Source organism: Camelus bactrianus, chromosome 15 (assembly GCF_048773025.1).
Source record: "Camelus bactrianus isolate YW-2024 breed Bactrian camel chromosome 15, ASM4877302v1, whole genome shotgun sequence".
Lineage (NCBI taxonomy): Eukaryota > Metazoa > Chordata > Mammalia > Artiodactyla > Camelidae > Camelus > Camelus bactrianus.
The window spans coordinates 67,317,202-67,331,452 of record NC_133553.1 but is presented as its reverse complement, the minus strand read 5'-3'; the positions used below and the strand labels follow the sequence as shown (position 1 = coordinate 67,331,452).

Below are 14,251 nucleotides of genomic sequence, written 5' to 3'. Positions count from 1 at the left end.
AGTGCAATCATGTTTCTTTGTAGCTAATTTGTCTTTCTCTTTGGTAGCCTTTCAGATTTTTATCTTTGTTTTATGATTGTAATACATTATGTCTAGGTCAGGATTTATTTTTGTATGAATAACTTGAGATTATGACCCTCATTCAACCTGAGTTTACACATCTTTAAGTTCTGAGATTGTTCTCTCCTTTTCTTTCTTCTTTTCCCCATGGAAAAAGTCCTACTAAATGTAAGTTGAACTTTCTCATTTTATTTTCCCAAGTATCACAACTTACTTGGTATGTTAAAGTCTCTCTATCTTTTTTACTGCTCACATTTTTAATCTTCCTGTTCTGCCTTCTGGGTGGATGACTCAATTCTCCTCTTCAATTCACAAATCCTTCCTTTAGCTAAATGTCCCATGTTTTTGAATTGTCCATTTAATACACTTCCGTGATCACTGCTTCGCCCATACTGACTAATCAGATCCCTGGACCAGCCGTCTGGGGGCAGAGCCTTCACTGTGCTGCACAGATGGGGGCACAGAGTTTAGGAACATCACCCAGGTGAGGTACCCAGTACCCAGGGTTTAGGGCTGGAACCTGGGGCCCAGGCTCTTCACACATCTGCGTTGAGGTTTTTACTCCTGTATCTGTTTTTTTTCATTGTCAGAATTTATATTTTTGGTGTCTTCCAAGGCTTTCATTTTGCTCATTATAGTCTTATCTTCTGGGTTTCTTCCTTGAGCTGTAAGAACATTTACTTCCTTTATGGATTCATTCCAAGATTTTTTTATTGCTGCCATCTTTTGGGGCATGTGTTTTGCCTCTTAAGCTGTCTGGACCTCTCCCTCATGGTGACCTAGTGTGGCTTGTTCTGACCGTGAGGCCACTTTGAGGAGAGGGTTTGTGGGGTATCCCGTTGCCCTTGGCTGTGGAGATGTCCTTAGAGGGCAGTTAGTATCTGTGTCCCTGAGGTTCCACGAGTTCCTTGGGCTCTAGGTGAGTTTTATTGTTCAGTTCTTGACTTGTGATACCCATTCCTGGATGGTGGGTATACACTTTTTTTCATTTTACTGGAGGTACTGGGGAGCGAACCCAGGACCTTGCACACGCTAAGGATGCGCTTTACCACGGAGCTCTGCCCCACCCCCCTGGGTGATATAAATTTGATTTCACACCTGTTCACAAGGCAGGCCGGGTCTCTGATTTCCTGTGGGGTTTCTTTGTGCCCAGAGCCTTGTGTGGGCAGTGGTGCTGGCCTCAGGCCTGGTGGCTGACAGGCAGGGGGCCTCCCCACCTTCTGCAGGAAGCTCAGGTTCAGTGGGCTGACGTGGCATTTTGTGTCCCGAAAGGCTTCCATCTGCTCTCAGAGCCCAGAACCCCTGGGCTCCCGTCGCCTGTCTGTGTGAGCTCTGGTCTGGCCCTGGAGGCATTTCCTCGTGTACCCGCAGCCTGGCTATAGAACTTGTAAGCAGCTCTTTGGTTACATTATAGTCACTATTTCTGTTTGGTGCAGATGGTTGGGGGGCGGGTGGAGGTTGCTGTTCCCACATGGGTTAACATCTTTGTTGATCTTGGAGCTTTTCCATGTGCAGACTTGTTGGGTTTACAAAATTCCTCTTACAAAATACCTTACTGTGGATTCTCACCTACTGTGGGTAAATGTGTTTTAATCTAGTTAAAAATAGTATGTGTGCTGGGAGGTTTTTCCCTTATTGTTTGAATAAAACTCAATTTGAAATACTATTTCATCTTTAATAAGATGTGCAAAGCACTCATTCTTAGGGCTTCTAAGTGAAAACTGTTTCTCTCCTTTCGGTTGCATGCTGCCACTAGTCACCAGGTTGACCCGGAGTTCCTTGGCTTAGGTCTGGGCAGCGCCCTCCTCAACAGCCTGAAGCAGGCGGTGGGGGCCCTGGCCAGCAGCGCGGGCGTGCTGGGCACCGTGCAGGCAGCCGCCCAGGCTGCGCCGCAGGGCGGCTGGTCGGCGCTGCTGCCCACCGCCGAGCGGCGGCCCGGGTGCTCTGCGCCCTCCTGCCCTGCGCGGTGGGCTCGGGCTCAGAGCAGGGGCGCGGCGGGCTGGGCTGGGCTGGGCCGGGCAGGTGGGCACTGGAGAGGCTGCCAGGAGGGGAGGGGGCTTACCTCACATTGGCAAAAACACTTTCCATTTTCCACTTTCCAGCAACGAAGTTAATATCAGTCCAGGTCGGTGATTCATGATCAGTCTCGGGGCAGCTTGATGGCTGATGGAGGCTTAGAGTCTGCCTTCAATGCAGCCGTCACTGCAGAAATCCAGGCTCGCGAGCTGACAGAGGTGAGCTTACCTGCCAGTGAGCTGAGATGGAAACGCCGTGCGCTGTGCTCGTACTCGTGAGAAAATAACAGCCTTTTGCCAGAATTATTAAAAACTGAAACACAAGCAAGACTTTTAGTAACGTCCAAATATTTCTGTAATTAAAACTTTTATCTTACATAGCTTTAAAAAATATTGTTACTAATATGATAAAATGCACCTGCTTCAAGTGTCTATTTAATGAATTTGACAGATACCCTGATCATAATATGCATTGTTTCTATCTCCCCAGAAAGTGCCTTTGTGCCCCCTTGCATTTGAAATCAGGACACTGTCCTGCCTCCCTCAGATGATGTCAGTTTTGCCAGTTCTGAACGTCACATAAACGGAATCATACAGTATATACTCGTTCATGTCAGCTTTATTTTGCCTTGATAATGGCTTTCAGATTCATCTGTGTTGGGTGTGTTGTTTCTGCTGCTGAGCAGTGTTCCTCTCTATGGTTATGGCACTGCTGGTCTGTCCATTCTCCTGTTGATAGACATTAGATGATTTTAACTCCATGAAATTGCTATGATCATGCTGTGTATTTTGCAAATGCAAGTTTTTCTCTTGGGTAAATACTTTGAATTCCAATTTGCCGGATCCTAGGGTGAGCGTGCGGTTACAGCTTCCCAAAGTGGTTGTGCCATTTACATTGGAACCAGCCTGTGTGAGCGTTCCAGCCCTCGACCTCATCAACATTGGGCATCTTCTTAGCTTTGGCTCCTCGGGGGGCAGGGTGGGGTGTTTGTTTGTATTTGCATGTGCTAATTGGCCACCATAGCCTCTTTTGTTACTTTCATTGTTGTAATAGTTCTCAATTTAAAAACTTACGCTGCTAAAATTAGACGGAGTGAGTGTATTAGAAATATTTTTGAAAATACACTTTGATTAAATTGAAAAACAATCAGAGGAAATCATATACGTAATGATGTTGGTAGCAACAGCCATTCTCTGTGTACCCTGTTATTTTTCAGGGACCTGTGCTGGGTACTTTACTTTTTTTCTCTTTTAACCTAGTCCACTGTGTCGAGTGGGAAAAGTTGTCTCAAAATTCCATTTTATAGACGTGGACAGGAGCACCACCGATTTGCTGAGGTGTCCTGACTGGTGAGTGGCAGGTCTGCTGACTCCAACCTCTGCCATCTTCCTGCACCCCATGTGGCTCTGTGTGATGGCTCGCCTGCTGGGGCAGTGACAGCAAATGGGCAGAGGCTGTCCTCACGTGGGCTGGCTGGTAACCTTGACGCGATCCAAGCGGTATTTTTAGAACCTGTTAGTTTGGTTAGCACCTATGTTTATTCTGTGCTTCCTGCTGCAGAGCGGGACTTGGGGGGGGGGGTTTGGGATATGTGATCCCTCGGATCATAATCAAGGTGCCTAAAAATTAAGGGGCCTCTCTCCTCTCTCTCCTCAGAAGGCCATGTATTTGAAGCCAAGAATGTCTCCAAGCTACAGAAAGGCATAAACAAAACCCCTCATCACTTAGGAATAATCATTGTTAATATTTTTGGTGCACTGTCTTCCAGAATTTCAAAAGTGCAGACGTTTGCTAACGATACTGCCTGTGGTGCCAGAGCTGGTCCCAGCGACCTGCGTCCTTTTCACTCACAGGTCGCCGTGTCTTTTGTGTTGACTGTTCCGCTGCTAAGTCCGTTTGTTCGGTTGCTTTGGGGAAGACTGTCGTATAGAAGGGGAATCACTTTTTCTTCTTCTTTTTTCTTTAAATAATTTTCTATTGTTGATCATTTAGGTTTTAGATATTTTTAATACCATAAATAATTTTAACTATATTCTTGTAGATTATAAGTCATTGAGTATAAGAATGATCATTAGGAAGGAGTTCTAGAAATGAAATTGGGTCAAAAGCACACACATTCTTAAAGTGATCCATGTTGCCCTCTTACCCTTTAGAGTGGGTGGCACGGCTCCAGTCCTGCCATCAGTCACAGTCTGCATGCCCACACCCCTCAGGGTGGGGAGGGCTGTTGTATTTAGGCAGTTCTGGCTTTCTTTTTTAAATTGAAGTATAGCTGATTTACAATGTTGTGTCAGTGTCTGCGTACAGCATACTGCTTCAGTCATACATAAACGTACATATATTCATTTTCATATTCTTTTTTACCATAGGTTGCTATGAGATTGAATATAGTTCCCTGTGCTAACAATATGAACTTGTTGTTTATCTATTTTATATTAATTAGTTAGTATCTGCAAATCTCGAACTCCCAATTTATCCCTTCCCACTCCCTTCCCCCTCTGGTAACCGTAAGTTTTTTTTCTATGTCTGTGAGTCTAGACTGGTCTGGCTTTTGCCATTAGAAAATAAAGCCGAGCAGGAAAGACCTTGTTTGCTTTTTCAGAGTAAATTTGATGACTAGAACGATGCTTGGTAGGTCTCAGGAATATTGATTGCGTTGATTGGCAACAGATACCTCCTTTAAATTTAAAAAAAATAATAGCTTTATCAAGATATAATTCACCTACTATGAAGTTTTGTCTTTTAAAGTGTGTGAGTTAATGATTTTTCTTATATATTCACAGAGTCGTGCAACCATCATCACCACTGTCTAATTTCAGAACATTTTCATCATTCCTAAAAGAAACTCTGTGCCCTTTAACAGTCAGTCCCCATTCCTACTCCTCCCAGCCACTGACAGCCACCAGCCTGCTTTCTGTCTCTAGGGGTTTCCCTGTTCTGGACATTTCATGTAAGTGGATTTGTACTGTATGTGGCCCTTTGTGTTTTCAAAGTTCGGCCAGGTTGTAGCATCCATGTTGATGTGCCTGGGGTGGAGTTGCTGAGTTTTATGGTGACTCTGTGTTTCATGTTTCGAGGAGTGGCCAGACTGTTTCCTAAAGTGGCTGTACCGTTTCACATTCCCAGTAGCACTGTGTGAGGGTTCCAGCTTCTCTGCATCCTTGCCAACGCGTGCTGCTGTTCATCTTGTTTTTAATGACAGCTGTCCTAGCAGGCGTGCTTTCCTTGATGACTAGTGGTGCTTAGCATCTCTTCGTGTGCTTGTTAGCCATTTGCATGTCTTCTTTCATGGTAGATCTATTCAATTCTTTTCTGCTTGTTTCTTAATCAGGTTATTTACCTTTCAGTCGTCAAGCTGTAAGAACTCTTTCTGTATGGTGGCCGTCGTGTATCAGACACCTGGCTTAGGCACATTTCCTCTTAGTTTGAGGGTTATTGCTTCCTGTTTACAAAACAGATAGACCCCCGCCTCGGTGATCACAGCAGGGGTAGAGAGTTTAGGAACTTCACTGAAGGAGGCTGCAGACCATCAGCACTGGCCGCTTGGACACTGGGTTTGTAGGACAAATTGTTTAGGAACTGAGCAGTGAGTGATGGGTGGGTGTGGGCTTGTGTCACCAGCGGTGTTGAGTCGGTGCACAGCCAGGCTGTGGGATTAGGGCTCAGTGCAGGGTGCCGTCACACCTGCTGCTAAGACAGCTGGTAACCAGTTTCTGTTTCCTGTTTCTTGAATTACAGGCTATTGAAGCCAAAAAAGCAGCACAGAAGGAAAAAGAAATTGATGAACAGGAAGCGAATGCCTTGACATTTCACAGAAGATCTTATTAGTACAGGAATCTATGAATCTTCTGGAAAATAGTGTTTGCCTCTGGTTCAACTCATACAACAGCTTCTTAGGTAAATATTTTAACGGGAGGATGATTGGTTTTCATATTACGATAGTGAGGTGTAGTGCTGGGGTCGTCTCAAAAATGTGTTTGGTTGTTGAGAAAATGCTCTGAAAATCACCAAGGACAGGCTTTAGGGGGAAGAGCAGACTCTTGCCCTCCTTAGCAGGCAGGTAGATGGAAGCGGACATCACCAAGGCAAGTTCATTTTCTTTTTAAACTAGTCGTGTCATGGCCACATTCTGTGGATCATAGGTTCATTTGTTTAATTTGTAAGACAACCGTTAAAAGTGGAAGTAAATAAAAGAATGGTGAGGGTTATTTTTGAAGGGACTGATCAGGAGGAGGTAAGAGTCAGAGTCAAGAGTATAAACAGACGCCGACCTGGACAAGGGCTGAGGTAGCCAGACCCCGTCTACTGAGGAAACGTCAGCCTGCGCTTCAGGGCCCTTCACAGAGAGCAGAAATGCGAGGTGGTTTCTGGGAGGCGTTTGTTAGATACTGAAAAATGACTGCTCCTTTATGTAACACAGCTTTGCTGTCTGTGAACTTGGCTCCTGGTTTATTTTTCACACGGAGAGGAAAGAGAGCCCTGGAGGGTTGCCTCAGACACCCAAGTCCAGAGCAGTGGCAAGTAATATTCTGGTGTGGGGCAGCCTGCCCCCCACAGCTGGGGACACCAGAATTTACTGGGCACGCAGTGAGCTTTCAAAAGAGGAAGCTTTAGAGCTAGTTCCTTGCATAGCTTTTTAGTACATACTAACTAAAAAAAACCCTTTTCCTATTTTTTTTATGCCTAATCTGATGGTTGGGTTTCTTTGCTTGATAATTACACGTTCTGATCTTCAGTATAATGATCTGAAAGAAAGTGAATTACTTCAGTGCAGTTGGTGGTAGTGAAGAGAGCTTGGGAATTGCTCCGAGACAACGTCAGTTGTGACTGTTCGAATAAAGCTGGCAGCTGAAACTCTGCCCAGTTTGGTAACTGGGAGTAGTGACAAGAGCAGTGTTCATGTTGCAGAGTGAATTAATGATCAAGTGAAAAAATGGACACTGAGTGCTTTGGAATTAAAAGGTAAAAAGCTCTAAGGCGAAAAAGCATGTATCTCAGAGAAGTGCTTTCCTGAGGTCAGCTGCCTTCCTTCACCAAGGAGGCTGTGCCCAGGCCCGCCGGCGTCGCTGGCGGAGAGACAACGCTGGGCTCCTGTCCTTGTTCTGTAACAAGGTCCTGTTCTCACGAGGGAGGGGCCGGCTCTCCCGCTCTCCTGCTTGTTCTGTCTCCTGGGTGTGGAGAGAGACCGTCCATCTTACCTGCCCGCACCTGTGCCGTGCAGCCTGGCAACCACTTGCCACGTCGGCCTGATGAACACTTGAAATGCGTCCAGTGTAGCTGAGACGCTGAGTTTTTACTTTGAGTAACTAAAATTCAGATTTAAAAACTGAGACCTGATTCAGCTATTAGAAAACTTGTATGTTTGGAGTAAGCTGGCCACGAGTTTACCTTTTCAACTCTGCCTTTTTATGAGTCTTGAGTGCACATCACGTTATTTTCAGTGAAAATCACTTGCCCGCGTTGAGATGTGCTATCTGCACAAAATGACAAAGGCTTTTGAAGACTGTGTGGGAAAACTAATATAAATACTTCAGTGCTTTTTTAGTTGGTTTTATGTTGAAGTGATAATATTTGCACTACACTGGAGTAAATACCTTACGAGTACTGATCTTTTCAAGTTCTTTCCATCCTAATGTGTGGGACTGGTGGAACATTCTACATTACACGGGTGACTCCCGGGCAGCACTTTTCTGTCGGGCAGCGCTCTCTAGACCGGCCTCACACGCTGCCTCCTGAACCTTCCTCTTTCCTTTCGGTCCCTCTGGCCCACAGGGAGGAGCTGGCTCCACGGCAGGTGTGTAATGAAGATGTACCTCTTTGGAAAACAAAACAAAAATTGAAACATGGAGGGACACAACACCTTAAACACTTTTGGAAAATAGAGAAAATGTGTCGGCAGCTTTCTCACCAACAGGATGCTGTGATCCAGGCGCTTTTCATAGCACAGATAATGTGCCCGATCCCTTGCGGAGGCCAACTGTACCGTTTACTTCTTACCTTAAGGTTTTGAAGGGTTTGTGGTTGAAGGAGACTCAGTGTGTTGACTTAGCTGATGCAATTGTTGAAAAATAGTCTAAAGATGTAAGAGATTTTGGAGACATTTCATGTGCTTTACTCCTTGGGAAAACAGGTTGGAGAAACTGCAGCTTGCCCAAAATAAGACCTGAAACAGATTTCAGAGTAATTCTAATGTTGGAAAACCATTTATACTGGAAAGTAGAGAGCTATGAAGATTTTTCAGTTAGTGAACTCTTGTCTGAGTCACACACTTTGATTATGGTTCTGAGTTTCATACTTGGGAAATAAGTCAGCATTTATACTGTGTTTCATTGCTGTCTTTTGCACCATCCTATATGGCACAAAACCCAGACTCTGGGCCTGTGTCTCCTATTGCGATACGGTTACCAGGGCGTGGAGCGGAAAGAGGAGGGGGACCGCAGGCGAGGCCCTGCGCACCCACCTGCCCCTTGTGTGGCCGGGAGCGCGCCGGGCACCGGGGCTCCCCCTGCTCCTTCTCAGCCACGCTGTGCACGTGAGTTGAACTCCTAACGTCTCCTGCTCCCGTCCTCACTCCACCGCTGTTATTCCTGGATTGAACCCCGGGGGCAGGTGCAGCTGAGAGAGGTTCTCCACAAACCTGCTCTTACCTCAGGAATCAAAGAAACGGAGCAGAATGCCCGTCCACGGCCCGGTGCTGTGCGGAGGGCCCGGGCTCGCCGCCTCAGTGGCAGGGCCAGTGTGGGCCCCTGGCCCTGCCCTCCTGGCCGGGACGGGGCTGGTGTCGGGGAGCTGCTCTGACGGTGGGTCCAGGACCAGGCTCAGAGCTGGCTCTTTTCCTCCACTAACTCCCTTCCTCCTTCCGTTCTCAGTACCGCAGGTCAGGCCTCTTTCCCCTGGCGCTGGGGCTGTCCCTGGCTGGCAGGCTCTGATCTGATGTTTCTCGTGCCCTCTTATCTGCCTTCACACTGACTTCAGAGTTACCTTTATCAGACACAAACAGGATGTCACTTTCCTAGTGAAACCTCGGTGGCTCAGTGTTGCAGAATCTAGTTGCAGCAGCCCGACACCCCATCACCTACACCGTGTCCACTGCGGCCCCCCACTTCCTTGTCCTGTCTTGAACTCGCTGCCCTTGGTCCTTTGCATTCTGCCCCTGGAGCCAGAACATTTACTGCTCTTCTAATTGCCCCTTCTGCTTTCTCCCTGTTTGCTCAGATGACGTCGGATCCTGCAGCTGGAATCGGATCCTCTGCCCCTGTCCTTGCTCCTGTGTTCCTGGCCCACCTCTTACTCTGTCTGACCTGTCCTGTTTGTACCCACCCTGGTCCTCCTTCCTGTGATTTCTGAGCCCTGGGCGTCTCCCACATGGCCCACCCGGGTGCTCCCTTGAATAGGTCTGAAGGCAGACTTGTGAGGCAGATGCAGAAATTCGGGTGGATCTTGTCTTTAAGAAAAGTGTCATGTTTATGTCTGAAATGCAACTTTGGACCAAAAATAGTAACACAGTTGTTTTTTCTTTCGAGGATTTGTAAAGGAGTTTTCTATCATTTTGGGCCCTTCCCCGCAGCTCTTAGGAGCACATTTGTAGAGCAAAGGGTATCCTTCTGTCTTCTGTGTCTTCTGAGCTCCGCTGCTTATTAGCTCTGGCTGAGGTGTGCTCACTGCACGTACACCTGACACCCAGGGGGAGGAAGCCAGCTGCAGCTCACCTGGGCGTGTGAGCTTTGCATCCTCTGCTCCCTTCCATAGAAACATCGCTTCTCAGTCGCCAGATTGAAAGGTGTTGCCCGTCGGGTATCGTCACGTCTAGACTGAGCAGCACAGTCGTGGAAGATCTGCGCCACCGCATTTGCTGCTGCGTTTTCAGCACCTACTTCTCAGTAAACCTCATCCAGGAGGACGTGTTGGTCAGACTTCAGGTATTTCTAGTAAGTTACTTTGTTTTCTTTCTTTTTTCTTTCTTTCTTTTCTTTTCTCTTTTTCTTTTTTTTTTTTTTTGGAAGGTGTTGGGTAATTAGGTTTATTTATTTGATGGAGGTACTGGGGATGGAACCCAGGACCAGGTGCATGCTAAGCATGTGCTCCACCACTGAGCTACATCCTCCCGTCTCGTGAGTTACTTAAAATGTTAGTGTCTTGTGTGTATTTCTGGCTTTTTCACTTAGGCTTTTTGACATGCCTATTCTGCATGGCCCAGATGTGTAGTTTTTACACTATTAGATGCACCAATTTTGGGAGACTTCATTTTGCATCCACTTTTTTGGGACAAATGTTCCTATATTAGATGCATTAATATTTTTTATTTTATTGTGCTAACATTTAAATTCTTTGTTTTTTTTGGAGAGAAGGAAGATAATTAGGTTTACTTATTTATTTTTTTATTTAACAAAAATACTCGGGATCGAACCCATGACCTCATGCATGATAAGCATGCGCTCTGCCTCTGAGCAACACCCTCCCCCAGCATTTAAATTCTTTAGACATCACAAACAGCGACTTGTGTGTTTGGGCTGGTCTTACAGGAGATTTATCACACTTACTCCAGATGTTAGTTAGGGTCTGTTGGAGGTGGACTTAATGTGGGAATGAAATAGTGACAGTATTTGTGTGTCGCCCTGGGAAGCTAGCTGGGTGAAGCAGGAGGAAGGCATCACCGTTGGAGGAAGACTGAGGGAATCTCAGGTACAGCCCTGGTTTGTCAGCCGCCGGACGCAGGGCTGAGTCTTCTGGGCGCTGTAGGCGGCCCACCTACGGAGCTGGGATGACACCTGATGGCGCCTGCGGGGATCCACGCAGGATGATGTGCAAGTGCTCAGTTCTGTGCCTGAAGGAGGGTACTTTGCACAAGCCCCGAAGGTGGTGACTGGCTCTCTCTATAAGGTAGTTTTCTCTGGCAGGGATGGAAAGGCTTGCTGCTTTTAATATTTTTGTACCCTCCCACGGCTGGTGCGCCCGCTTGTGCAGAGTTTAGGCCATTTGGAGGAGGAGAGCTCTGCGTGGACGGGCAGGGAGCTGGGGCCCCGGGCCCTTCCAAATAAGCTTGCCTGTGCTGGCGTCGTAGACCCAAGCCTCGGGGCCTGGGTGAGGCCCTGGGATAGACGGGCGTTGGGTGGAACAGAGCGGTGGGAAGCGCACCCTGCCTGTCGGGAAAGGCTGCCGGGCGGTCCTCCCTCTGCGCCCTGCCGTGGTCATCCCTCAGCGGGAACAGCTGCTCCTCCACCTTGTCCCACCGCTCCAGGCAGCTCCACAGCCAGTCGGGGTTGACCACGTTCTGCTGCGTGCACCCCTGTGCCTGGCGCACCTTCTGCTGCCGGCCCGCGCCGCGATCAGGTGGGTGGCCCTGTCGGGGGTGTCCAGGTCTGGCACCAGCTGGGTGAGGATGCGCGCTGAGCGCCGTGGGTGGTAGTGCTCCTGTGTCTTCACCGGAAGTCCATGCAGCCCACTGAAGATGATGGCGATGGTGGCCAGCACCCTGCTCCTGAGCTCAGGCACGATCTTCCGGATGTCGGGGGCCTCCAGGCCTCCCCGCGGAGCAAGCGGTCATTCTTGGTGTAGTGGTCGGAGTGCACATGGGCCAGGATCTCCTCCAGGTGCCTAGGTGGTCGTCGTCCTCAGCGTCCTCCTCTTCCCCCACGCTCTGGTCCAGGGACTCGCCCACCGTGATGCCAGGCTGCCGGCTGCTGTACAGCTCCGTCTTGGCCTCCTTCCTGTCAGCTCAGCTGCTGCCCAGCCCGCAGAGGCCGTCCCGCTCGCCCTCCTCCTGGCCGTCCAGGTGGGCACCGGGCGTGGGCTCCCTGCAGTGGTTGGTGCCTGCAGGCCTGTCCGCTGCCGCGCCGGGAGGGCCACCTGTGCCGGCGTCCCGGGGGGGCCTTGGTCTTCTTCCGGGCCCTCTTCTCCCCGCTTTTGCGGTCAGAGGCAGCGGGGGACAGCCAGCTCTCAGACTTGCTGCTGCTCCCGCCGTCACTGGGGACGTCCAGCTCCAGGTCGGGGCCCGCGGGGCCCCACACAGGCCCCTTCTCGGGCTGTGTCCGCCCCCGCTGCTGTGCACACGCCGGGGGCCCCCTGCCATCAGACCCAGGGGTGCAGGTGGTGGGCTGGGTGCCCCTCTCCTCCTCCTTCTCAGGCCAGGGCCAGCCGCCCCCACCCCATGGAGCAGTGCCCCCATTTAGCTCCCTCGTTGGCTTCCCAAGGCCGTTGCTCTGCTCAGCCCCAGGCACCTGCCTTCCTTCCTCAGGGTCCCGACAGATGGAAGCTGTTCCCGGATGTCGGCACCTCTCTTCCTGGCCTGAGGCTCCCAGGACCCGGACGGGGGCAGGAGAAAAGTCAGCAGGCCCTTGGGAGCTGAGAGCTGTTCTTTACTCTGCAGAGCCTGGTCCTGGGGGCCTGTGCTCCTGGATGAGAGTCCAAGTGTAATTAGGTGCCATTAAAGGGTTTTAAGCAAAGGAATGTAATGACCTAAGGTTTTAAAGGACCATTATGGCTGCTGTGTAGAGAAGGCCCAGCCTCGGGGAGGCTTCTGGGGTCTTGGGAGACAGATGATGGTGGCTTCCCGCTGGATGGTAGCAGTAAACATGAAGTGGCTGGAATTAAGATCCATTGTGGAGGTTACACTAGCAGAACTTCATGAACCGAGTGTGGGAGGAGGGGGAATCAAACTAACATGCTGCCTCTGGGTTTTCAGCATGATGTAGGGAAGATGGGGGAGGAGAAGATTTGGGTGTTGGATGTGGTGGCGGTGAATCAGGAATTCTACTTTGGACATATTAAGGCTGAGGTACCCATTAGACACCCTGGTGGAGATGTTACGTAGGCCACTGGATACATCCAATCTGAAATTCAAGATACAAATCTGAGTGTGTGCACCTGAAGATGCCAAGTATAAGCTACAGATGTTAAGCAATAAGCACAAGAGAAATGTTACATACTGATAAATATTAGTGTTCGGTGTATATTATTATCAAATTTCATCTAATGTATAGAGACGGCATTAGCAACCTTCATAGTACTTTCCAGTCCTATACCTAATATTTCTTCTTTAAATTTTGAATTTCACTGTTTCCTCAAAGTGTTATATGGCAGGCACTGATTTTGTTTATTTGGGTAGTTATTTTTAATTTTTTATTGAAGTACAGTCAGTTACAATGTGTCCATTTCTGGTGTACAGCACAATGTCCGAGTCATGCATGTACATACATATATTCATTTTCACATTCTGTTTCATTAAAGGTTATATAACAAGATATTGAATATAGTTTGCTGTGCTATACAGAAGAAATTTGTTTTTTTTAATCTATTTTTATATATAGTGGCCACAGGTACTGATTTTAAAATTTAAATGGCTTAGAATTAATTCTGCTTTTCAACACTTCAAATCAAGGTTGGAAATCATTATGCCAAATTGTAATAGAATTAATCTAATAATTTTCTACACAGTAATATCACTGTTACTTAGAATATGTACTCCTCTTAAATCAGACTGTTTCATAGTCACAAAAGGTGTTTTGTTTCTCTTAGACTGTTTGACAGTTTGCTTCTTAAATCACGGTTCTAGAAACTTTCATTGTTCTCAGTGTCACCAAGAAAAATCAGAACCATAAGACCCTAGTAAACTAGGATTTTGGTTGCTAAATCACTCAACTTATACACTTAATGTGAACTGACATTATTCTGTAGTCAGGAGACACTATTTTTATTGCCTGTAGCAGCTGGAAATTGAACAACATAATGCAAATTATGGAAGGTATTACATGGAATAAGCTTGTGGTTCCAATTTAGTTCATACACAGCAGGTGTCCACATTATAAACATAACCACCTAGATGGCAGACAGACTTGTCAGTTTTGGTAGGAACCCCCAGAATTGAAGGAGGAACAATTCAGCCACTCATTACACTTTCTTTCAGATCAAAACTAAGGCAGAGGAGAGCGAGGAGGCAGGAAGGACCTGGAGCATCAGAGCTTCTGCCTTAGCTCAGCCTTTGTTAATGTCTGTGGTGTGGAGAATTCACACACGATGGAAAAGGAGATGTGTACAATTTACTACAGTCGATACAGTTTTATTTATGGTTTCTTCCAGTTCCCCAAACTGTCAACCTGCCATTTTTTAGTTACCATAAAAATGGTCTCTCAAATGGGAAACAAAAAGAATACTAATGGTCTTTTCTTAAGACAACTCC

The 14,251-nt window shown here is 47.7% G+C and overlaps 1 pseudogene; it reads right to left on the bottom strand.

Annotated features, from left to right (window-relative positions):
- Positions 1–5,981: 5,981 nt before the first annotated feature.
- Positions 5,982–12,673, bottom strand: LOC105066989 (RNA polymerase II subunit A C-terminal domain phosphatase pseudogene; annotated as a pseudogene).
- Positions 12,674–14,251: the final 1,578 nt, after the last annotated feature.